Raw genomic sequence first — 24837 nt, forward strand, 5'->3', positions numbered from 1 at the left:
AATTGCACATGATGAGAGAAGTAAAGTTCATATGCTGAGAAGCCCCAGCCTCCAGACTTGTTTTGCTAATGCAGAGCCCATGTGCTCCATCACTGTTTTGGCAAAAGGAACATTTACACCATCACGGATCCTGCGTTTTCCATTCACTTACTCTTTTCAACAAACCATATTGTCCTGAAGGGTCCTGTAGCGCACTGGGAAGGTATTTGTGCCTACATTGGGACTTTGGATGAGTAAGGACTTGAACGTAAATTCCAGCTTTGTTTTTTGGCAATGCTGCTTCATGTTAGAAACTAATCTCATGTTTACCTTTAAAGTCTCTATTGATTTGCCAAACTTCCTACCAAGCAAGAAGGAGAATAGAGAGGAGATTGCTTGGTAATTTGCATACTACTCTACAGATTGAAAAGTTATTGTTGATGGCATAATTATTCATCTGATTGCATGCCCAGTTCTTGGGCTCAGAAGAGAAGTTTAAAAAAAATCCTCTGTGAATTTTTATTGGCAGCAGATGAAGAGAAGATGTACTCACTCAAAGCTCAGGGCTATGCCTCCTGAATCTTGCATTCATGGCCTTCACTTGCCTGACATGTTTCATCCATCCCTGGGCGTTGTCTTGTGTCAAATGACTCTGCACCTGAGATACATTCTAGAGCGAAAGCTGTTCTTGCCAACATTTTCAGCAGTTGAGGGAGTTCGTGTTTTAGTTCTGGAAGGAGAAGTCTAGCATCCTGTAAACCATTATGGAAAAGTTTGGCCATTCATAAAATTCAAATGTACTTAGCCCGTGACTGGTTACATTCATTCTTCAATATGTTTCTAAGAGAAATGAAAGTAATTACCCACAAAAATTCTTGCACAAGAATATCTACAAACAATGGTTTTGACCAATAATAAATGAATGGAGAAACACATAGTAGTCTATTCAAAGATTTCAATGCTACTTAGAAATGAATGAATTTCATGGGTGAGTCTCACAAACTCCATGCCAGGCTTAAATAAAGACAGACAAAAAATAACAAACTGGTCAGCACAGTAGAGCTGCCTCTAGAGGCATAGGGGTGGGTGAGCCAGCCCAAAAGCTTGAGAGCAGGAGAGCTGACCCTGCCTCCTGTCGATAGCAGCATTGGGTGGCCGCGCCAAAGCAGTGCTGGAGAGCTTGGCTTGGCGAAGATAAGGGAGAGCTGGCAGGCTGACCAGCTTAGCTATCACCCAGACCCAGATCCGTGACTCTGAGATGGCATCTATATCATCTGTGGAAGGTTGAGAGATGCGAAAGGGCCAGTCCTGCTGTACCAAAGTTGCAGGATCTCCTTGGCACATGGCAGCAACAGGATAACCAGGAGGGATCCTGATGATGATTATCCAATACTGATGATGCCACAGAAGCCAGAGGCCATGAGCCAGACCAATGCCTCATTGCAATGAACATTTGCAAGTGAAGGTGAGTGAACAGTAGGATGTACTGTGGGACATGTTTTGACATACTACAGCTTCCACGATGAGGTGTTGTCTATGCTTTATTTTTGTTGTTGCTTGTTTGTGCAGTTTACTTGGGAGGGAGATCGCAATGGAGAAGGGGAAGTATGAAAAGACAGGTAGATGAGCAGTACTGGAGAACATGGTGTGAAACTCAAAAAGAATCAACAAAAAGTTATTTAAAAAACCCCAAATAATATTCTTTATATTATTCAAGTTCTATGAGGTCCTAAAGTAGGCAAACCTAGTTTATGACTGAAAGCAAACTTTAGGATAAGTATTCCTCATTTAGAGCCTAGTAAATGGACGAGAGAACTTTGTGGACAGTGCTAGAACTTTGTCTAGGTTGACGGAAATGTTGACAACATGGATGCATGCAGTTGCGGGCGCTCCATCCATTATATACTGAATGTGCATTTATTAAGTCTAACTTTAACCTTCAAAGACTCATTTATTCTTGTATAGTTTGGAAAGTGTCAATTTTTAAAGTTTAGGTTATAGCAAAAAGCGAGCGTCCATTGAAAGGGGTATAATCACTGCTCACACAATTAGGAAGCTAGTAACATGAACAGCTACTCATTTTGTGTTGGAATGGAGTTAATTACAGAGAGGATGGGATGCATAAGGCGGAATGGAGCATACATTTGGGGCCAATGAAAGGAGAAAGATGCTGTTCCTGGGTTAATAAGGTGCTATAGGCAGGTATGTTGGAGGGTGTCTCCATGTGTCCCCAAGTCACTCAAGTGCCATCCATACAAACTTGTGGGGGAGCAGATGAAGTCTTGAGTGAATGTGTACTGTTGACATGGTCACATCCATGTCAAAGACCCCAGTGCCTTAGACCAATGGGAATGGCAAGCCTTCCCCAGGTCACGCTCAGAGGATTGGCAAAGCCTTCCTCTAGTTCCAGTATAGATGTTATGAATGATTGATTATCTATAGCTAAAACCAGTGTATGCAGAAACTATCAACCATTTCTGGACAATGACTATCTAAGACAGGTCCACTGTGGAGACTTCCTGCTGAAGTTAGCTAACTTGTCTCCTCTTCATTCCAATGTGCACCACAGACCCACTTCCTTGCTCAGTGGTATGTAGTAAATTTATAGAGCTTCTGGGCTCCTGCTTATCTCCATCGGAGGGCATGGTCCATCTGATGCAAGATTTTCCATATGGGTGTCTATGTCCTTTCTTTATCCCCTCTTTCTCCTGATCAACTCAACACCCAAAGCCATGCAGGTCAAAACAAAAACTTAGGTCTTAAGCTCTGAACATTTACAGATGGCCATGGGAACAAGAAGTCTGCTTACAGAGTAGCAAAAACCATACCCTCAAAGGGCCGTCTTCCCATGATGAACACTATGATGAACACCAGGCACCGAGGACAAATTCAGAACTTTTTGCCCCTAAGTTTTGTAGGTTTTAGAGCAATTGAATTATCCCTACCATTTCTAGAATGTCGTATGTAATTGCCCTTAAATTAGCTACATAGAAATCAATGCATGGTGTGATTTGGCCACGCTCAACACATTTTACGAAATACTCCTAGGGATGCCATTAAGAAAACTGATTTTCTGGAAAGCATTCATACAAATAGTTTCCCTTAGACAATGATATTTAAGAAGCGCTTTCTCTGTGCCTGAATCTGTTTGCATAGTCATTCGTTTTAAAGCATTGTAATGTAATAAAGCAGAAACCAACCAAAATGAGAATATTATATAAAATTTTCCAAATTGCGTTAAGTTCTCATACCACAAATAAGCCTGTTTATTTCCCACTGCTGGTGCCTGCGAGAAGTTTTCTCAAAGTAACCATGACTATTTGTATTTTCTATGGCTAGAGTGAGCAGGATCCTGGAGGGAAGGGCGCTTTATTCAAAAGCCTTGTACAAGCCTGGCACAATGGCTCCTGCCTACAACCCCAGCACTCAGGAGGAGGCGGAGGCAGGAGGACTCTCATAAGTTAGAGATCAGTCTAGGCTATAGAACGAGACTCTGTTTCAAAATACTGAAGGAACGTGGAATATTTATGCCAAAAAGTGGGCCAGAATCATTGCCATTCTGATGGGTCAGTTATCAGCTTCTGGTGAGAAAGTTGATTATCCTGTTGCTGTGATAAAACACTGACAAAAACTAACTTGGGGACAAAGGGTTTATTTAGCTTGTAGGTTACATTTCATCACTGAAGGAAGCCAGCATAGGAGCCCAGGCCAGGAGCTAGGAGCAGAAAGTGTGGAAGAATGCTGCCCATCAGCTTACTTCCACTGCTTGCTCACCCTAGCTGGCTCAGCTGCGTGTCTCACACAGTCCTGGCCCATCTGACCACGGCCAGCCAACACACCGTGGACTAGCCATGCCCTACCTACCTCAGCTAACAACCAAGAGAATGCCCACAGACGTGCCCACAGCCCAGTTTTATGGAGACAGTTCCTTCCCCAAGTGAGATTTAGTCTTTCCAGGTGACTCGAGTTGACAAAAACTTAACCAGTACAGTCACCTTGTCAACATTTGTGCCATAAAGGTTGACCTTTTTGCTATTCATGCAGTCACTCAAAATTTTATGCTTAAATATTCATTGGACATCTACTAAGGACCTCATTACTGGATTTGCTAAGCAATTTTTAAAAACCATGTCTTGCATAGTATTTTATTTACTGGTGTGGTTCAAAGAAAAAGAATTGACACTGGGTGAGCTCAAGGTGCTTGAATTTTGTCATGAATAAATATAAAAGTGAGGATATTGACACAATGCTAACTAACTTAAACACGTTTCTGTTCAGCGCTATTTGGAAAGTGGTTTTGGTGAGGAAAGCACCAAATCTGGATTTTGGTGGGCTTGGGGAATGGCTTGATGCAAAGCTTAACAACAGCAGCAGCATCCGCCCTCATCTCAAGCCCAAGTAATTAGCATCGTGGGTTATTTATGAGCTAGCAGTCGCCCCCAGTCTGCTCAGTCCTCTTGAGTATTTCTGGGAAGCTAAACACACACTTAAATCACCAAAGTCATTTGCCACTACATTTAATTGACTTGAGCTCTCATTTTCCTGGCTGGTACAGATTAGAGGAATGTTTGTTCTGTGTGTGACGAAGCCTCGGCTTTAGCTGGGAGACTCTGCCGGATGGTGCAGGAGGGTGCCTGAATTACTTACTCTGAAATCTCACGTTACACATTACAAGACTCTCCCTTTACTTAACCAGGAGATAAAAGTTTATTTCTTTAAACTCTCAGTTTTCATTGTTCATTCTTTCTCTTGGATGTCACCCAGTTTATCCCTTTACTGCGAGGCACCAAGTTATTACTAGCCACCAATGGAGGCGGTTCACCCAGACCCAGTGATTTATTGTCACTTCAATTCTTTCCAGAAGCGCCTTTGATAAAAATAATAATTGCAATCAATCAGGCTCAGGCCATAAGCCGTGGATTGGCTGGTTATTTTATAGACAATATATTTAATCCTAACAATAATCTTATATGGGAGGCATTTTATTATTCTGGTCTGACTGTAAGGGAATTGAGATGAAGAAAGGTTAAAGGATCTTCTCGAAGTCAGTGCATGGCAGAGAGTCGATGAAGTCCAGATCTCAAACATTTCCCAACTACCACTTTTTGTTCTTCCCCGAGGCATGATGCCAGAAACATATATTTCATAACTGTTTGTCAAACTGATGTGTAAACAAATGTGTGGATTTGCATATGGACTTTTGTTAAAATATTAAAAGTATCTATTTTCTGTAACAGATAATAGAACTGCTCACTTCATTGACAAGGAAAACTGAATAATATATACAACACCTTTGATTGTATTCCTTGCACAGTGCAGTTCTTTTTTTTATTAATTTATTCTTGTCACATCTCAATGGTTATCCCATCCCCTATATCCTGCCATTCTTCCCTCCCTCCCATTTTCCCCTTACTCCCCTCCCCTATGGCTGTGCCTGAGGGGGTCTTCCTCCCCCTTTATATGCTCATAGGGTATCAAGTCTCTTCTTGGTAGCCTGCTATCCTTCCTCTGCGTGCCACCAGGTATTGGGACTCTAGATGAGAGAAGCATGGGAGAATAGCAAAGGAGAAGGATCCAGAGGGTCCTAGAAACCTACAAGTAGAACATTATGATAGGCAGATTTGGGCCCTGGGGTCCCACTCAAACTATGGCACCAGCCAAGGACACTACAGGTCGTAAACTTTAAACCCCTACCCAGATCTAGCCAATGGACAGGACATTCTCCATAGTTGAGTGAAGAGTGGGGTATGACATTCACACATACTCTGATGCCTCATATTTGCACAGTGCAGTTCTCTGAGAGAAGATAACACCAGAGGCTGGGCCTCCCCCCGCACAAACTCAGCTTGCAGTGTGGAAATATTTTCTGGACATGGTACACAAAGAGGGAATCTAAAAAGAGCTTGGTGCCCTCATAGGCTGTGGAAACATATGGAAGTTTAGAAGCCCCAAGTGGCAGGTACTGCAGCATAGAGTGACAATGTGGAAAGATGTGAACCCAGAAAGATCCAGAACTATCCAGTGTCCCACCAAGGTCTTCAGCATGTCTAGAATAGGCCACTCTGAAGCAAGCAGACAAAAAACGATCTGGTGAGGAACTCTCCAAGGATGGGCAGGCCAACCCATCTCTAGGACCAATGGGGCCCAGGGATTCTGAGCATCCAGACTGCAGAGACTTAGCCACAGACCCAGGGCATTCTGCCGAGGCCAAAGAAGTCTTGAAAACATCTGAATGATTCACAGCCGAAGTCCCTGACAAAATAACATCCCATGCTTTTTAAAGGAAGACAACAGAAATCCAGTTATTCAAAAACATAAATCTTCCAATGTCTAGCATGCAATATAAGTTACCAATGAAACAGAGAAATGCCACCCGTAACTGGAAAATAAACTAAAAAGTCAGTGGAAATAAACTCAGAAGTCAGAGCAGTGATGGATGTGGCAGACAGAGATGCTGAAACCACTAAATTTAAGGGATGGAAGGAGTGACACAAGTGACATGAGCCAAGGAATAAAGGACTTAAGAGAACTAAACTGAAATTCTAGAGATGAAAAAAATGTAGCATCCAAAATGAAATATTCATGGAGAGACTATATAAAAGAGTAAGAGCTTGAAGCCATCCAATAAAGCACATACAGGAGAAAGGCCCGAGAGTCTCCCACCTCAGGAACCCTGAGGAAACAGAGCACAGACACTACCCATGTAATTTAGATACTCAGAATGTGGTGGTGATAGAAAACACTTGCCAATCCCCTCCTCGGCCAGAGGATGTCAACCAATAAATGCAAGGATGACAGTACAGTCTCATTACAGCCAAGCTGCAAAATTTTACACACAAAAAAGAAAAATCTTAAAAGGAGATACATCATATATATGTACGTCTATGCATGTGAATATACATGTATGTATGCGAATGCTAAATTCTCATTATAAAAATGATGAGGAGAATATAGTGAAAGGTCTTTGAATATGTACAAAAGCCAAACTTAACTTCTACATCCTGAAAAATAAATATTTAAAATGGAAGATAAGTCAGCTATGGCAGAACACACCTATCACCTCAGGACTTGGGACGCTGAAGCAGGAGCTTGCCTTGAGTTCCCGGCCAGTCTGAGCTAAACAAGGCTAGCTCAACAAAGAAAAAAACCAAAAAACCAAACAAACAAACAAACAAACAAAAAAAAAAACAAAGGCAAACACAAACAAACCACGTTTTAGAAAAATAAACGACAATAAGACCTTTGAGGTCAACTGTCACAATAATTGTCCATGCTGATATACCCATGTATATCTGGGTGATTTCCCATAATGACCCATTGGGTAGAATCCAGTGTTCTAGCGCATTAGAAGCTGAAGATTGTTGGGGTCGCATAAAGCTCAGTACTTAGTGAGCTCATCCCTGCTTTAACATTTGAATTATTATCGTGGGGGGTATTATAGGTTTTTATCTTTCAAAATAAATCTGTAAGTACAGAGGCACAAATAGCCAGTGTTTCAAAATATTTTTAACTGTTAAGTGTATGCAGACACTTACAGGGTTAGCAACATGGAAATTAATTTCTATCTTAATGGGTGCAGCCCTCTTTTTGACAACTTAAAACATCTACATCATAAAAATCAGCAGGGACTAATATGGCCTGTCTTTCTCATGACAGGATTTATTTTAAAATCCTTTTGTTTTTGAAAGGAACACTTCTTTGATTTTGCTCATATTTTTATTAGCCAGCTTTAAAAATTTAATCCATGAGAACTTTTAATGCTCTGAACATTAAGTCATTGTTACGTCTCCGTGGGGTGGCTTCAGAGTTTCATGTAGAACACGCAGTGGCTACTATAAATGTGAGATCTTCCTATTTTTTGTAACACCAACTTTCCTTGAAATGAGGATTACTGAAATTTGTGCTCAGACTTAGTTCTTCCTCAACAGAATAACATTCAGGAAGTGACAGTCACCTCTGAACTTCAGTTCTTTTGTCCGTAAAATGGAGACCTTCTGTTTGCAGCTTCATATGTGGCCAAGATGAATTGAGTACGATTAGACTGGAGAAAGTAGCAAAAACAACAACACCACTAACAACAACAAACATTGCATTCAAACGCATCACAGGGATCTTCAGAGCTCTATCTTCCTGGGGCCTCATCTGTTTTACAATTAAGATGCTGTCTCCTTGAAAGTCTTGACTTCATCTCAGGTCTTGATTAAATTCTAAATGTCTCCAGGAAAGGGTGTCCAGGCTTTTTGAAACTCATTGCTGGTCTCAGTATCTCTTCATTTTTCCCACAAAAAGGCCCCACACTGGCATCCCAGCAAGCTGGACGCATTCTGAACCTTTGTTTCTCTGGATGAAGAGAGGGAGCAACTTGGCAAGTCTGCAGCTGCCACAGAGGATGCTTCTTGCTATCTTCAACTTGAACTTGTCTCCTTTGACAGGGGTGGCTGATTTATGGCTGCAAGAGTTCCTTCAGTAAGCCCCTTGTCATCAGATGCTGCATTTCATTTGGTGATTTTCCAGACACCTTAAATCCTCCATGGAAAGATGTAGTTCGTGGATATAAATATAAGGGATAAAAATAGCAACTTTCCTCTCAATTGAGGATGATTTATTCAGCGGAGCCAAGATGAGTTGGTTCTGTAGGGGCGATCCCCCTGACTACCTTGTGAGTGATGAATGTCTAGCTACACAAGGTTTGCTCTGCAAAGGTGAGTCTCACAACATGGTAATCTTGGGATTCTGGAATTTCTCTTTCATCCCTTTCTTCCACCTTTTGGATTTCTGTTCTCATCCTTGTTCTTGTGAAAGTTTCTTAAGTGCGTCTTCTCAACTTGCCCACAAAGTCCACCTTGTTGCCAGAGAGATGCTTTCAGATAGAGACCTGAGCAGGATCTTCTTGTCTACAGCCCCTCCATGCACTATTCCTCTGAGACAGGGATCGCAAGAGGCATTGGCCCTCCGCTCCTCTTCACTGCTTAATCCTGACTCCAAAACCTTCACAGGCTCACTCTCTTCGCTCCTACACTTCATCTTCTTCCATCTCCTCCCATCTCTCTAGACTCCCAGCCATCCAGGGGAAAATGGCATTTTGGTATTTCTTATGGAAGGTTTATATGCCCACATTTATTCTTTTCTCTTCCTTGCCTGGAAAATTTGTATTCATCGTTCCAGAATAAATTGCCTTAAATTACCCTGTTTGTGAGACTCACTTGTCCTGATTGGTCCATGCCCCCCCCTGTCCCCCCCCTACTTAGATCTCCCTTATCTCTAAGATGATGTTTGACTATTGGTCTGCAGTATAGGTACACATGTCTGTCGTTCCCCAAAGACTATAAACACTAAAACATCTTTTATTTATTTATTAATTGTACTTACTTAACGCAAGCACTGAGCTTTTTAATGAGCGTGAGAGTGCCATCTTGGCTCAGCTTAACCTGCTAAATGAGACTGGCTTGGTAGGAGTTCAGTGTTAGTACTGACCAGTTGTGAAATCCTGAACGTTCCGTAACTCCTCTTTATCTCAGCTTTACCATCTGTAAAAGGAAAATGACCATAAAACACCCATCTCACTGGTATGTTGTGAAAAATAAGCCACTACGGTTAAAACATTTTAGGCACCTCCTGGCACAGTGACCCTGTATTTTGAGTTATCATAATTTATTACCCCTGTTATGGTCTGTCCACAAGCAGAGAGGTTAAGACGGATAAGAAGATGCTCAAGGAGTATTTGCAGGCGGGAGGTGGTGGCGCACACCTCTAATCCCAGCGCTCAGGAGGCAGAGGCGGCCTGCTTTATGGAGCTGTTTCCAGGACTTCCAGGTCTACATAGAGAAATCCTGTCTTTGAAAAAAAAGGAGGAGGAGAAAAATATTTATGAGAATAAAAGGGTTCCAGACTCATTCTCTCGCCTCTAATATTCTGCACGTGTGTCACTTTTTTTTGAGATTGTTAGACCTTACGGAAAGCCTACACAGTACTAAGTGCTGAAGGTGATTTGGTCATTATGGACAGTGAATGAGAGATCTTATAGCAGTGAGCTATTTGGGAAAGAAAATCCCGCAGCACTGTCCCCTTTGGTTTTATTGCACTTGGAGGCAAGCCTGTCCGTGCTTCACATGTTACCAGTGTTCAGCTAGACGGTGGGCTTCTTAATAACCAGGGCCAGGCAACAACTGTCATTTGCTTTCAGGGCTCCTATATATCAACAGCTGACCAGGTATGTAAAACATCAGCCAGCAAGCACGGGCAAATGACCTAGGAATGGTGCTGGTGAGTGATTAAATCTCGTTAGGAAGAATTCGGATAACCATCTTTCTGTGTAGTGCCGAGGCCTTGGCTTTCTCCGTACATCCAGTGATTAGATTTCCCAGTTGACTCTTCTCCTACCTCCCCTCATCTTTCCCTGTTTTTCTTTAATTGTATTTCACTGTAATAGGATCACTTCACACAAGATATACCTGCAGTAACTATTTAATGTACAATCCAATACTGTGCATGTTAGGCACGGTAGTCTTCATTACTTTTTTTATTGCTATGATAAAACATCACAGTCCACAGCAACTTGAAGAGGAAAGAACTTATGTCAGCTTACAACTCTCAGGAAGTCATGGCGGGAACTCAAACCAGGAACCTATAGGCAGGAACAAGAGCAGAAGCCATGGAAAAGGCTTGCTTACTGCTTTGCTCCCAGTCACTTTCTTAATCAGCAGTCTTATACCCAGATCATGTGCCCAGGGGTAGCACTGCCCTCAGTAAGCTTGCGTTCCCACATTAATTGTTAAGCAACACAATATCTATCTTCCCAGATATGCCTAGGTTTCTGTCAAGTTAACAAGACCCAGCCAGGACATTGGTGATGTACGGCAGATCTTTAGAACCCTCTCATCTTGTGTGTTGAGACTTTATATGAATTGAGCAGCAGCTCCCTGTGTCCCGTTCTTACAGCTATTGTGTCACTCTCTGAGGTTTTTAAAGTCTATTTTATACCTTGTACAACTGGCATCATACAGGGTTCTTCCTTTATTCTGGCTTCTATTGCTAAACACAATGTCCTGGATTGTCCGTATTGTTTCATATTGTAGGGCTGCTTTCCTACTTGAAAGCCAAATTCCAAATGTCTTGCTTAGATAGTTGTGTTCACAGGGTGCCTGATTTTTAAATTTTTTTAAAGATGAAGCAAGACAAAAAAAGACATTTGGGAAAACAGTGGAAGATAGAAATCTTCTAAACTTTTATAAAATCATCTGCAATGTTTTATAATGGCCTTACTCACACCAATTTGACCAAAATTATCATATAGCTACAGTTTTAGCAACTGTACGCTTATCGATATTATAAGTATCAGTTTTCTTATATTATATACTTAATTAAAATATGCAGTTACATAACACTATTATCGGATTATGTGATATTTAATTAAAATTTATTACATACAGAAAGAGAACCAGAGAGGGCCTGAGGGTAAATACAATGGATTTTCAATGGAATAACACTTAATGGTGCAAGTTAAGGTCCTGGCACACTAGAGTCTTGCGTAGAGCATTATCTTTTTACAAAATGAATGGATGCTGTTAAGATTCCATCCAGTAGGCCATGTGGAGACCCTGATGAGAAACTGAAAGGATGTCTCCCCTCATTGGTTGGATTCAGGAATCCCTTAGTGAGTCCTTTATGAAAATAATTTTCTATCTGCATTTGAATTTGGTTAGTTCAAATCCCAAAGTGAGTTCACTCACATTACCACACTCTTGTGGAATCCCAGCAAGCAGAGATTTCCCCCTTTTATCAGATAAAATATAACTTTCAGGTTGGTTGCCATGGCTAAGTGCCCTAAAGTCATGGAGCTTGAGTGTAGCCATGCAAACTAGAACTCAGCTCCTCCCTGATGTCAGCCTCAGGTCTCTCTTCTGCTTTGTCTTTCTAAACCAAGCAACCAGCTAAAGAAAATCTGAGGACACTGCTCAAACGTCTTCCGGGTTGTGACATACAGTCAATATCGTACATAAAACATCCATTCTACTGCCAAGAGCTGGCTACCCGCTTGGAGCACATGGCCACTGGGAAGGCTTAAAGGAGAGGAAACTGAGTAGGGGACCAATTAATTTCAGATTGGTTGAGCAAATATTTCACAGCATCTTTGCGTTTATCCCCCTCTCCCCTGATGAGTGGTTCCAGCCTCTTTTTGACAGATTGATTTTGAGTGCTGGGCATTTTTCTCTCACCACATTAGCTGCCAGTTTTCCAGGCCTTTTCCAGGGGTAGGATGAGGTGAGAGGTAAGTCGTTTGTAAATATGACTTGCCTGAGTAGCGCAGGCAGGCTGAATGCTCAGAAAGCCCTTCTGTGCTTGGAGCCTGCTTTCATGTCTTAGAAATCCTGATTTATTTCAGGACGGGGAAAATCTGAGCCAGTTTGCAGAGTGGAAATTAAAATCTTAAAACTATGCATGAAAATCGAATATTCCAAATGGCCTGGTTTAAACATCACCCTGCACCGTTGATCACATGTAGAAGTTCTTGAAAAGAAATGGGGATTTATGACTACGTGTAGGGCTGGGGAAAGGCTCGGTGAGTATTTATGGGTCACTTCAAGGAACTCTACTGACTGTACTTGAATCTGCTTTTGTGCCCTTAGCTTTCTGCTTTGGAGATTTCAAGCCTTCAAATGCTTATAGATTTGAAAACATGTGGTTTTGGTTGCAGTATGTTAACTTTTGAGTTGGAGGGAGGGACTATGCATATTTGTTTGGACACATTTATTATACAACATACAAGCATGTATGTATAGTATATGTTTTTATTCCTTCAGATGTATGCCTGTGACTATACTGAGGGTAGAAGCTTTGTTTTATTTATCTGTGTGTCTGGCCATCAGTACTCTACTTATTCTTACTGCTTAGTGACCTTTTGTTGTGCACCTCTTTGTGCTAAGGCCCGTGCTAGCAGCAGGGCAAGGGTGCAGAGACAACTGCAGAATAGGAATTGTCCAAGCCAGCATTACTTTAAGCTCATAGGAATACAATAAAAAAATGCAAAGGACAAAAAAATCATCAACATCAACAACAACAAAAACAAAAACAAAAACCCCCAAACCAGATAGCTATATATATATATATTTTTTTTTTTTGTAAACTTCAGAAACAAGTATTAGTTCTTTCACACACACCTCAGATGCATGAATAAGAAGCAAGGAAACTGATGTTAATCATTCTTCTTTAACCAATGGGAAATGACATGGGCCCATGTGGTCCTGGTGACGGGACAGGTTGGTGACAATAGTGTAAGCATCATCAATGAGTTTTGAGGCATGGTTGTAGCTACTTTCATATAAGCCTTCCCACCTAAAAAACTGAGCCCCTTCTTAGAAGACTTTCCTTCCATTTCTTTTCCTTTTTATTATTAAAGGTAAATATTTTTGTTAATTATTTGAGAATTATATAATGTGATTTTGAGATTTATCTTGAGTGCTGGGCACTTTTCACTCACTTTATTATCTGTCATTTTCACCTCTAGGTTTTCCCCTTAATTCCTACCAGACCCACTCCCACCTCCCCACTCATCACCTGTGGTGGTTTGAGTAGGAATGGCCCCAGAGACTCATGTGTTTCAATGCTTGGCCTTAGGAGGTGTGGCCTAGTTGGAGTAGGTGTGGCCTTGTTAGAGGAAGTGTGTCACTGTGGAGGTAGGGCTTGAGATCTCCTATGCTCAAGCTATGTCCAGTGTACACACAGTCTCCTTCTGCTGCCTGTGCATCAAGCTGTAGAATTCTTGGCTCCTTCAGCACCACGTCAGCTTGCGTACTGCCATGCTTCCCACCATGGTGTTAATGGACTAAGCCTCTGAAACTGTAAGCCAGCCCCAATTAAATGTTTTCCATTATAAGAGTTGTCACGGTCATGGTGTCTCTTTACAGCAATGAAACTCTAACTGACACTCCCCAACTTCCTGTCTTCTTTATTTTTTACATTTAATAACCTGTCGACCTCAATCTGTGCAGTCCATATACTAGTGTGTATTAACTTATCCACTGAATCATGGTTGACCTCCCATGAGCCACACCCTTAAAAAAAGTTGACTCTTCCTGTCCTAGAAGCTTGTCTGTAGCTTCTCAGTTAGAGGTGGGGACTCCTATTGGTTGGCAGGCGCCCACATATGTTGTGAGTTCATGAGTGCAGTTGTTGTACCATATGGAAAAGACACTGTTTCCCTCTGGCTCTCCCTTATTTCTGGCCCTTACAACTCCTCCACCCCTCTTTTCTACCATATTTCCTGAGCTTTGGGGAAGGATGTGGTGTAGACGAGCCATTTGTAGCTGTGTGCCCACTGTCACTTACTCTAAATACTTGGACTAATTGAGAGTTTTTGCATTAACCATCATCCATTGCTCAAAGAAATTTCTCTGATGAGATCTGAGAGCTACACTAATCTATTGGTACAAAGATATGAATTTATAAGGCAGTTTTACAGTATGTCTATCTAGCAAAATAACTATATTGACCCCTGGGGCCCGAGGGCTTCCCAAACATGGGTTTGGACCCAGATTTACAATACCAAGCTTGTATTTCCTTCTTTAAAGTGAGGCTTAAATCCACTGAGAAAGTCATTGGTTGCTCCCATAACATTAGTACCATTATTGCACCAATGGGTATAACTTGTCATCATTATTGTAGTTTATAGGGTTTACAACATGTTCTTTGTCTTTTAGGTGCTAGCTCAGCTTTGTAGATTGACAGACCCCTTTCTTTCTACTGCGGCAGTCCTTTGTGCATTCCTTAAGTGGGACACTTAAGCACTTGTACAGCATGTAAAGTATTCTCTGTATGTCAGATACTGAGCTCCTCGAAGCAACTTCCAAATAGCAATAAACATCCCTTTCCATATGATTAATGTTGCTAAAAACTAAGCAGGTTGTATTTATGTATTTAGGGAATATATGTGTATACACATACACACAAACACACACACACATATATATAACAACTAATGAAAAATAGGTCATGAATTTGAAAGGGAGTAAGAAGCAGTATATTGGAGAGCTTGGAGGGAGAAAAGAGAACAGAGAAACGAAATAATTGTATTATAATCTCAAAAAATAAGTGATAAAATAAAAACAAAACAGACCTTTTGTTCACACACAAGCTCTGGACTCCTGTGCTGGATCTTCTCACTCTCTCCACATCAATTCCTTTGTTTTTCATCCTTAAATATATCCTGGTATTCCAGCTTAGCACAGTCATGGAGACCACTGTAGCTGCAGGGGTCACCACAGCATGTTGTCTCCTAACTGGTTCACCACTTGTGCTCTCTAGGAACTGAATGTCCCCTCCTTGGAGCTCTTCTGTAAATCCCAGTGTAACTGAACAAAAGCTCAGACCTTCCGGTCCCCTCAGGGTACTATATGGCCCACCTCCTTCCAGATCTCCATCCCATTAGGTGTCCTTGCTCCCTGCTCTTCAGTCACAAGGGCATCTTCTTTACCAGGTACATTTCTGCTTTATCATGTCTGTTCTACTAGGAAATGCTCTTATTAATCTTCTTCACCTAGACAGCTCCTGCTCAGTGTTCAGATGTTAGCTCAAATATGACTTTGCATCCCAGTCATAGGTTTTTCTAAAGGCCTCAGCTCCTTTTCAGAAGTCTTTTCTTTATTCTTTATAGTTATTTGCCAGATTTTATATTGGTTGGTTTCTTCAATATTTGTTTTCTTCACTGGAATCTAAGACTTATTGTGGGAGATATGTATCCTTCTGGCATTTTTCACTCTTACGCGTACAGTGTCCAGGGAGCGCCTGAGACTATAGAAAGCATCTGCTTACCATTTAGGAAAGTTTAAATTAAAAAAAAATAGACAGAAACTATTCAAGTATGATTCACAACATCAGTACATATTTTTATCGAGAGTGTTTTTTGGTGGGGAAAACTGATACGGTGGTGGTGGGGAATCTGTGATTTTGTATGAGTGTGTATGTGTGTGAGTGGGGGGCATCTGTGATTGTGTGTGTGTGTGTGTGTGTGTGTGTGTGTGTGTGTGTGGTCATGAGATAGCATGTCATGTGTGGGTATATGCATGTGTTTTCCTATGAATGAATGAATACTTCCACTGACTTTAAAGTTCCTTTGATTTTCAACTTTCCCTAACCCAACAATACGTGCATGGTACTAATTACCCCATTTATGAGACCCTGAAATGTCCATCTTCAGTCCGTGTACCAAGTGGTCCACTCCACACCCTTAAGTCTGCTGCCCCAGGTGAGAACTTGTCCCCCTACTTTGACAAAAACTGTTCTATAAGCTGTTGCAGCCTTACTTATTTTCTAGGTAAACTGAGGCAAGTGGAGAGTGGAGTGACTTGGTTAAGCTAGCATAGTCTTTCAGCTACCTGTCAAGGAATCCAGATGAAATAGGAGGGAAAGGTGAGGAATTCAAACCACAGGCCTAGCCAAAGCTGGCAATGGGGGCCATTGCAGATAACCACATTTCACATCCTGTTTGGGGTTTGCAGTGCCCTAGTGATCCCAGGGACAGGAAGCACAAACGCTGCCAACTCGGTGCAAAGAGACTCTCATTCAGAATACTTCCCAAACAGCATGTTTACTCTGAAGAAATGACACCACATGAACACACAAACACTCCCTCTCCCTCTCCTTCTCCCTCCCTCCCCCTCTCTCTCCCTCTCCCTCCCTCCCCCTCCCTCTCCTTCCCTTCCCCTCACCCCCCCTCTGCTCTCTCTCTCCTCTCATGTGCTACCTGCCCAGGGTTGGTTGATTGGTTGGTTTTATATTTCTGAACACCTCTAACATGGTTTTCACTTTGAATTTCCCATTACTCATTCATCTTCCTGTCTCGGGAGAGGATGACTTTTCACACTGAATGTAGCTGAGCCTGAGGGTCTGGGTGACTTGGGTGCTGAAGAACAGGAAAGCATCATGGCAGGTCTGCTCAGCCTGCCCTGGAACAGATTGTTGGGGACCTTCCCAGAGTGGCCCTAGCTGGCGCTCTCTGAACCGCCTGTGGACCCTCACCAGGGCTCTGGGATGGGATGCTCTTTTCCCTTGAAGCCTTAATGCTAATTCCTTGGCCTTGAGTGATGTTAACTAGGGCTTTTTTCCTTTCATACCTCTTCCCCTGCCCTGTCATAGGTAATTTCTATAGGCTCAATTCTAGTCCTATATTGTCTACCATGGAGTCTTCACAAAGGACATAGCAACTAAGAGCTTGTGCTTAATAGTTGGAGCTGTTTGCTCAAAACCCAAATTATTCACTCAATAGGCTTCAAGCTATTTGCCTATTCTCCGCCCCCCTCCGTACCCCACCCCCTACATATTAGCACATAGCTTCAAGCTATTTGCATATTCTCCCCCCCTCAGTCCGCACCCCCCCTACACATTAGCACATCTGTACAATGGGTCTAAGGATAATATCTGCTTCATAGGACTTCAACTTATTGAGCTAACACTTGTGAAGCACTTGAGATGGCTAAGTGGCTCAGTACTGCCTGCTTTGTATAACCAGAGGCTCTCAGCTTCGATGTTTCCCAGAGCTTTTGTTTGTTCCTTGGGTAAGTGTTTTAGAAGATGTGTGCCCTGGGCACCTTGGTTGGCATTGGCCACAGGCATTGCCTAGGACTCTGTGTCAGCAGTGTTAAGAGTTAAATTGTATTTGGCTAATGAAAGAAATGAGTTTTGACTTGAGTTCAATTTCTTTTTGTTTGTTTGGTTTTTTGTTTTGTTTTGTTTTGTTTTTCGAGACAGGGTCTCTCTGTGTAGCCTTGGCTGTCCTGGACTCACTTTGTAGACCAGGCTGGCCTCGAACTCACAGCGATCCGCCTGCCTCTGCCTCTCGAGTGCTGGGATTAAAGGCATGCGCCACCACGCCCGGCCAATTTCTTTTTAAGGGATCAGTGCATTACCTGCTGCACTATCTAGGCTCCTATCAATTTATTTTTTAATATGCACTTTTTATGCTAGAAATAAAATAAATCCCCATGACTTTGAGCTATTTCTGCTTATTCTTCAGATCCATTTTTAATCCTTCTCCTCACTCTCTCAGCACCCTAAGATGGGGGTTTCAGGGGCCTGTGTTTTTATCCAGTGGTGTTCAGCTGTGTTCAGCCAACGGTAGTCTCTGGCAGGAGCTTAGAGAAGGGTTGGACTATCAACTACCACACCTCACTTCAGCTCTGTGGGGCTGGCTTCACCCCTTCCCACCCCTCATGGCAGCGCTGTGGGGCTGGCTTCACCCCTCCCCACCCCTCACTGCAGCACTGTGGGGTTGGCTTCACCCCTCCCCACACCTCACTGCAGCACTGTGGGGCTGGCTTCACCCCTTCCCACCCCTCACTGCAGCACTGTGGGGCTGGCTTCACCCCTTCCCACCCCTCACTGCAGCACTGTGGGGCTGGCTTCATCCCTCCCCACCCCTCACTGCAGCACTGTGGGGCTGGCTTCACCCCTTCCCACCCCTCACTGCAGCACTGTGGGGCTGGCTTCACCCCTTCCCACCCCTCACTGCAGCACTGTGGGGCTGGCTTCACCCCTTCCCACCCCTCACTGCAGCACTGTGGGGCTGGCTTCACCCCTTCCCACCCCTCATGAGCGCTGTGGGGCTGGCTTTTTTCGGCTCCTCCTCTTTGAGCATCTTTGTTCTGTGAATGCTCCAGATGTTGTTCCAGCCTGCCTCTCTTTTGCTTCTGAAAGCAGTGATGGCTCCAGCAGCCAGAGACCCGAGTATTTAATGGTCACTTGCTGCTTCCCGTAACTAACACTTCTGAGATACCTCTGTAATCCATTGTTTCTCTATCCAGTTCCTTGATTGTGCCACCTGCTTCCTTTCCAGACCTTGAGGAATGTACAACACAAGTCCTAAAACCAAGAAGGAAGCAGGGGGGAAGGAAGGAAAAGAAAGGAAGGAAAGGAACCAGGTAAAGAAGAAAGAAAAGAGGAAAAATGGAAGTAAGGAGTAAGAATTTCCAATCAAAATTTAAATTATTGAAAATTTGATAGATTTACTTTTAGCTCTTTCATATGCAGTTTGTATGTAACTGTTTAATTTTTACTATGGTATATACATTTTCCTTTTTTCTTTATTTTCAGAATTGCAAGATAATTCTTTTTTATATTTTATTAAGTCTTTGAAAATTTCCTACATTATAGTTTAGTCATATTCACCTGCCCCTATTTCCTCCCAGATCCATCCCTTATTCCACATCCACACAAATTTATGTTCTTATTTATTCATTTATTTATTCACAGCTAATTAAAACATTCTTTTATTGGGCAGTTTCTACAACAACATTATTGTCTAATTTTTATTTATGAATATATTCAATGCAGCCACTGACTCTAATTAGTGCTATCCGTATACTCTTGGGTGTGGTGCACAAACCGTATCCTTAAGTAGTCCATTAATCATTTTAATTGCTTGGGCATCATAATCATTTTAAATAGCTGGATAGTGTTCCTTTGAGACTTACTTAAGATTTTTCTCCATTACAATGGACTCTTTCCCACATTTTGGCTGTGCTTTTAACAAATTCCTCTAAGGATAATCCTTGCCATATTTAATGGCACATTTGGTTATGACCTCATAAGTGGATTATCGTACTGATTAGACCAGAAATCTCATTTTCAAGGAATCAAGTCAAAGGAAATGAGTATTTCGTGACTCGCAATCTTATCCCCAAATTTCAAACCAAGGGAATTTTTTAATTTCAAAAAGTAATCAGCCAGCCATGTTCTTTAAAGAACATATTTTTATTTTTCCATATTTTTGTTCCGCACAGCTTTTATTTCCTATTTATGTTTTCCTTGCTGTTGAGTCCACCTGATGTAATCGAGATTCTATCCTCACCCAGTGATGCACTGGGTTTGTAGTGGCCCCTTAGCTTTTGCTCTTGGCTGTGAGGGGTGTGCCCTTGCTTTCAGCTACCTTGCGTTCATAGCATGGTCCAGCCCTGGGAAACAAGCAGGGTGCCTGACTTTCTGGGAATGCTTTCCTAGACCCTACTTAACACATGGAGAGCTTCGGGAGAGGTGCCGGCTGGCACGGCCCACGCCCTCTTCATGTAAGCACACTTTCCCGTGCCCTCTCCTGCCTGCTGTCTGAGGGAAACATTTCTGAGGTGGAGGTTTTGGTGATCGTGCCTTAGAACTCTTTGTTTGATTACCACTTTATTATGATGGCTTTCCCTTCTACAAATACTATCTAAATATGATGATGAGAAATAAAGATAAAACAGAAATACTGAAAGATGAAAGAAGAAAGCCCAACATCCATTCTTCTTTCTCCAGGAACAAAAGAACAAAACAGTGTCTGGGTTTGCATAATTGGCTGCAGCTGCACACACAGAGGAGCCCACTAAGGGACCAAGAGCCAGCACCTCCATGTAGGCTTAATACCTTAGTACCCAAGACAGGTACATGCAAGCAGAAGGGAACCAGGCTTCTTGGCTGAAACAAGAAGGAGTTTTTTCTTTAAGTATTCAATGGTGCTGTGCCTGCGGACTTTTGTGTTCGTGACTTCCACATACTCTTCTCAAGAGAAGATTCTTCCCTGGGGTCAAAATCGACACGCTACAGTCAGACCAACAACCCGCCTTTGTAGCTTTCGTCTCTTAGGTAGGAGAATGGAATTGTCTGCCTGTTTGGCTAGTGTGCATGTGAGGTACTTCAAGTCTACTGTGCTCTCAGGCTAGCCTCAGAAGTGTATGTGCCTAGCCTTATTTACAGACAGGGTACTTAGAACAGCTAATAGTCAAGAATCAAACAGCCTCTCCGAGTAGCAGTGAGAAACTTTGGACTGGGGTTTGCATCACTTCACTTCAAAGGCACCAGGCTACCTGGCCAGTGTGACCGGGGGAGGGGTGGTTATTGAGCTATGACGTCAGCACCTGTCTTTCTCCACACTCCTACCTCCATTTTTGCAGCCTCCAGCATCATGTCCACACTCTTGCTCTCATCTGTGTTGTTCTTATGCTCTCTCTCTCTCTCTCTCTCTCTCTCTCTCTCTCTCTCTCTCTCTCTCTCCCTCCCTCTCTCTCTGCAGTAGCCTTCCTAAGGTTTTCCTTAAAGTCGTGGTTGGTTAAAGCTGAGAGGGTCTCCGGGAAGAACTTCATCAAAGTATGGTGGACTGTAGTGATGTGAAAAGAAATGGGCCCCCTGGATTGCCGTATTTGAACACTTGGTCCTCAGTTGGTGGCATTGTTTGGGGGGAGGTTCAGAAGATGCAGCATTTGTAAGAGGAAGTGTGTCACTAAGGGTAGGCTTTCAGAATGTAAAGCCGTTTTCATTTTTTCGTCTTCGCTTCACACTTGCAGTTTGAAGATGTACGGTCTCAGCTCTCTATTCCAGACACCATGTTTCCACTTTCTTATGGTGACTTGTAGTGGATGTAAACATGGGTTTTTTTTTTTTTTTGATCCAAGTGTGGCATGGGGAACAGACTTGTGAGAGAACAGGTGATGTTTATCCATTTAGAAGTTGAGCCACTTTGTTGGGGGCGCTTGGTTTTTGCCAGCTGAAAAACATCCTAGGACAGACTCTGAGAGGATATACATACATACATACATACATACGTATACATATATATATATATTATACACACACACACACACACACACACACACACACACACACACACACACATACACACACATGCCCACAATAGGAGGCTGGGGATTTTGGGGTCTTGGTATTGTTTGGCTGTTCATCTGTTCATCGCTCCACTTTGAGACACTCCTAGAGAGAGAACTGCTCCAGAGAAGGCTTTGAGGTTCTGGGCTCCGGCTGATGTTCCAGTTTCAGCACTAACTATGGTGGAGTTGCTGGTCTGCTGAAATCCTGCTGACTGTGTCAGGGGAATTGCTCCCAGGAACTGAATCCAACAAGGTCTACTTCCTCTGTTCCCATAAACCTCCTTTCTCACCTATCTAGGGTAGGTGGGTTGGAAGGGAGGTATAAGCATTTAAAGAACCCCAAATAATGTAGGTTTGAAAAAGATGAAGCCTACAGTGACTCCTATCTATAACCACAAGCCAAACTAAACTCTTTCTTCCTTAAATTTGCCTTGGTCATGGTGTTTTCTCCCAGCAACCGAGAACTAACCAATATGTGGACCTTGCTGGTTTTCATAAAATTCCTAGCACGTAAGAGAACAGAGGATGCATAAGCTGCCAAAGAAATTCCTGCTGAAAACATATACTTTAAAAGGACAATACAGGCGGTAAACTTTAAACCCCTACTCAGATCTAGCCAATGGACAGAATATTCTCCACAGTTGAGTGGAGAGTGGGGTCTGACTTTCACACGTACTCTGGTGCCTCATATTTGACCATGTCCCCTGGAGGGGGAGACCTGGTAGCACTCAGAGGAAGGACAGCAGGTTACCAAGAAGAGACTTGATACCCTATGAGCATATACAGGGGGAGGAAATCCCCCTCAGGAACAGTCATAGGGGAGGGGAATAAGGGAAAAATGGGAGGGAGGGAAGAATGGGAGGATACAAGGGATGGGATAACCATTGAGATGTAACAAGAATAAATTAATAAAAATTAAAAAAAAAAGACTCAAAGGACCTTGCTTTCTAGACAATTTTTACTTAATGAGTTAGTATATTAATATAAATTTAATTTTTACCATGATTCTTACCACTGCTTTTTGAAACCCTGGTGTGATATGATTTCACTCGAGATCTCTTAGTTGTATTTTAGTCACGGGATCTTGGGTCTTCAATTGGCAAGGTGTTCCTAGAAGAGTAGATAAATAAGAGTCTTCAGCTGGGTGGTGGTGGTGCACATCTTTAATCCCAGCACTCAGGGAGGAAGACACAGGTGGATCTCTGTGAATTCGAGGCCAGCCTGGTCTACAAAGAGAGTCCATGACAGCCAAAGCCACACAGAGAAACTCAGAACGCCCTCCCGCCCCCTCCAAAAGAAGACTTTTCAAAGGATTGGCCTAGAAACAAGGCAGAATGTCTACACCAGGCACTTACCATCTCTGTAAGATCTGAACGCAAGGCACATGGGTCAAAGCTGTGGGTCCTGGTTTTCACGTGAAACCATGTCTGGCCATCTCTTTGACCCTTGTCCTCTCTGAGCCTAAGATATCTCTTCTGTGACTGAGACAGAAATTAAATCATTGATTCTCCATTAGTGTACGTTGGTATCTGGGAAGCGCTTTTACTGTCAGAGTGGGCATAGGTAGCTATAGATAGCAGAGGTAACAGGGGAAACAGCCTCCTCTAAACCGTTTCCCTGCAGACATCCCAAGCTAGGCCATGACGGTAGGAACTCTTACTACTTCCTCCTCTGTGAAAGTCCTTGAACAGCGAACACCTTCTATCCACGCTCCCCGGGACATGTTGTATGTGAACGTGGTATGCAGGCATTGAACTGAACCCAAAAGAATGTTTCAGGTTTGCTCTTGGAAGGCTCATCTTATCCCTGCTCCCTAATGAAGGGCTAGAAGGCCAAGAGAGGCCTCACATGGCTCTTCTTGGCTGTGGCCTCCCTCTTTAAACAATGGCTGGATGCGTTCAGAAGAAACAAGAGGAAACATATGGATTGGATTTCCCCTAAGCACACTGCAGCTAGAAGTGGGTTGGAGGCTGGGGACTGGGGAGGGAGAGAAAGGGAAGTTTTGGCACAGTGGGCCAGGAAATCTAGTGAAAACAGAGAATCATGTGAAACGGGGGGGGGGGGGGGGGATCCACTAGCAATGGCCAGGTGTGCTTTAAGCCAGCCACAGTGGAGCAGGCCTTTGCAGAGGGCCCTTGGAATCTAAGATGTGTATGATGGGACAGACAGAAGAGGCCGTTATTGCGAACTGCAGAGGCTTCCACAATTTTTCTTCCTCAAGGGTTGGAATGTCTAGGGATCCTTCCTGAGGAAGTCGGGTCTAACTCCATTCTTTTCCTCCTACGGTGGAACTGACAGTTTGGGAGTTGAGTAGGTTTAACCAAAGCAGTGTTAAACAACGGGTATATGCTCCATTCTGTTGCCAAATTACTCAGGAGAGGTGATGGAGCTCTCCTTGCCATTATAGACACGCGTGTAGGTGACAACTGAAGGACAAGGAGGGGAAGGCTGGGATTGGTGGATGGTGACAATGGTCCCTCTGCTGTCCTGCCTGTTGTGCTTTCACTTTCATGGTCTACTCATTCTCCCCAGATCTGTGACTGATTCCCCTTTCCCTTTGCTCCCAACCATATGAGACCTAAGCTTACAAGCTCACAATCCCTCAGGACTGACAAGCCACACAAAGTTCCTCTCATAAATACAAGAGACCTGAGAACAATCTGACCATAGTAAGTCCTACCTACTGAGAGTAAATTCCTAAAATGGAGCAGCTGGCTTGTTGGCCTGGCTCTATCTCAATACTCCTCAGCCCTTTCCCCTGGGGGAGCCGTGGACCCTCATTTCTGCCACCTCCTTTCAAATGAATCTTTTCAGTTTACATGTGGCACAAACAACAGTAAGGGACACTCTTACCTCATCCTTGTCCCTCAGATTATCGATCTGGATTGGTATTTTCCTGACAATTGTCCATCTCTTTCAGCCTGGGATTTGAATTGGAGCTCCAAGGGGGGAAGGAATGGTTCTATTGGGACCAGCCTTCATCTGTAGCTTCTAATTTGTTTTAGTCTGGCTTTAGGCCCATCTCCTCACTACTTCCTTGTCACCAATGAGTTCATCATTTGCAATTTGCTCTAGTGTTGTTTCTTTGTAAAGTCTGTGCTTTCCCACAGGGGGAAACTTGGTGGGTTGCCTTCAAATATCTGCACAGCGTTTATCTCATTGGAGTGTAATTACAGAGGAGCTACTTCAAGGGGGGGAGAGAGTAGGTGAACTCTAGAATGAAATTGTCACAATG

General features: G+C 43.0%; 2 long non-coding RNA genes across 4 annotated transcripts in view; one reads left to right on the forward strand and one right to left on the reverse strand.

Moving 5' to 3' along the window:
* The first annotated feature begins 906 nt into the window (after window positions 1-906).
* LOC311599452 overlaps window positions 907-24837 on the forward strand; it is a 39602-nt gene continuing 15671 nt past the window's right edge. The window contains exon 1 of the long non-coding RNA XR_014779898.1: window positions 907-1444. This is a non-coding gene — a long non-coding RNA (uncharacterized lncRNA). The remainder of the gene's footprint in view (window positions 1445-24837) is intronic.
* LOC311599224 lies at window positions 7695-24803 on the reverse strand. Of its 3 annotated transcripts, none has more exons than XR_014779819.1 (7): window positions 24456-24803; window positions 22615-22712; window positions 15092-15765; window positions 13137-13220; window positions 9638-9813; window positions 9349-9506; window positions 7695-8821 (listed from the first exon to the last, which is right to left on the reverse strand). It is a non-coding gene; the product is annotated as an uncharacterized lncRNA (long non-coding RNA). The 3 variants fall into 3 exon arrangements; XR_014779820.1 differs by lacking the exon at window positions 15092-15765 and adding an exon at window positions 18733-18831; XR_014779818.1 differs by lacking the exon at window positions 15092-15765.

This window comes from Acomys minous, assembly GCF_964271855.1.
Source record: "Acomys minous genome assembly, chromosome: 6".
Taxonomy (NCBI): Eukaryota; Metazoa; Chordata; class Mammalia; order Rodentia; family Muridae; genus Acomys; species Acomys minous.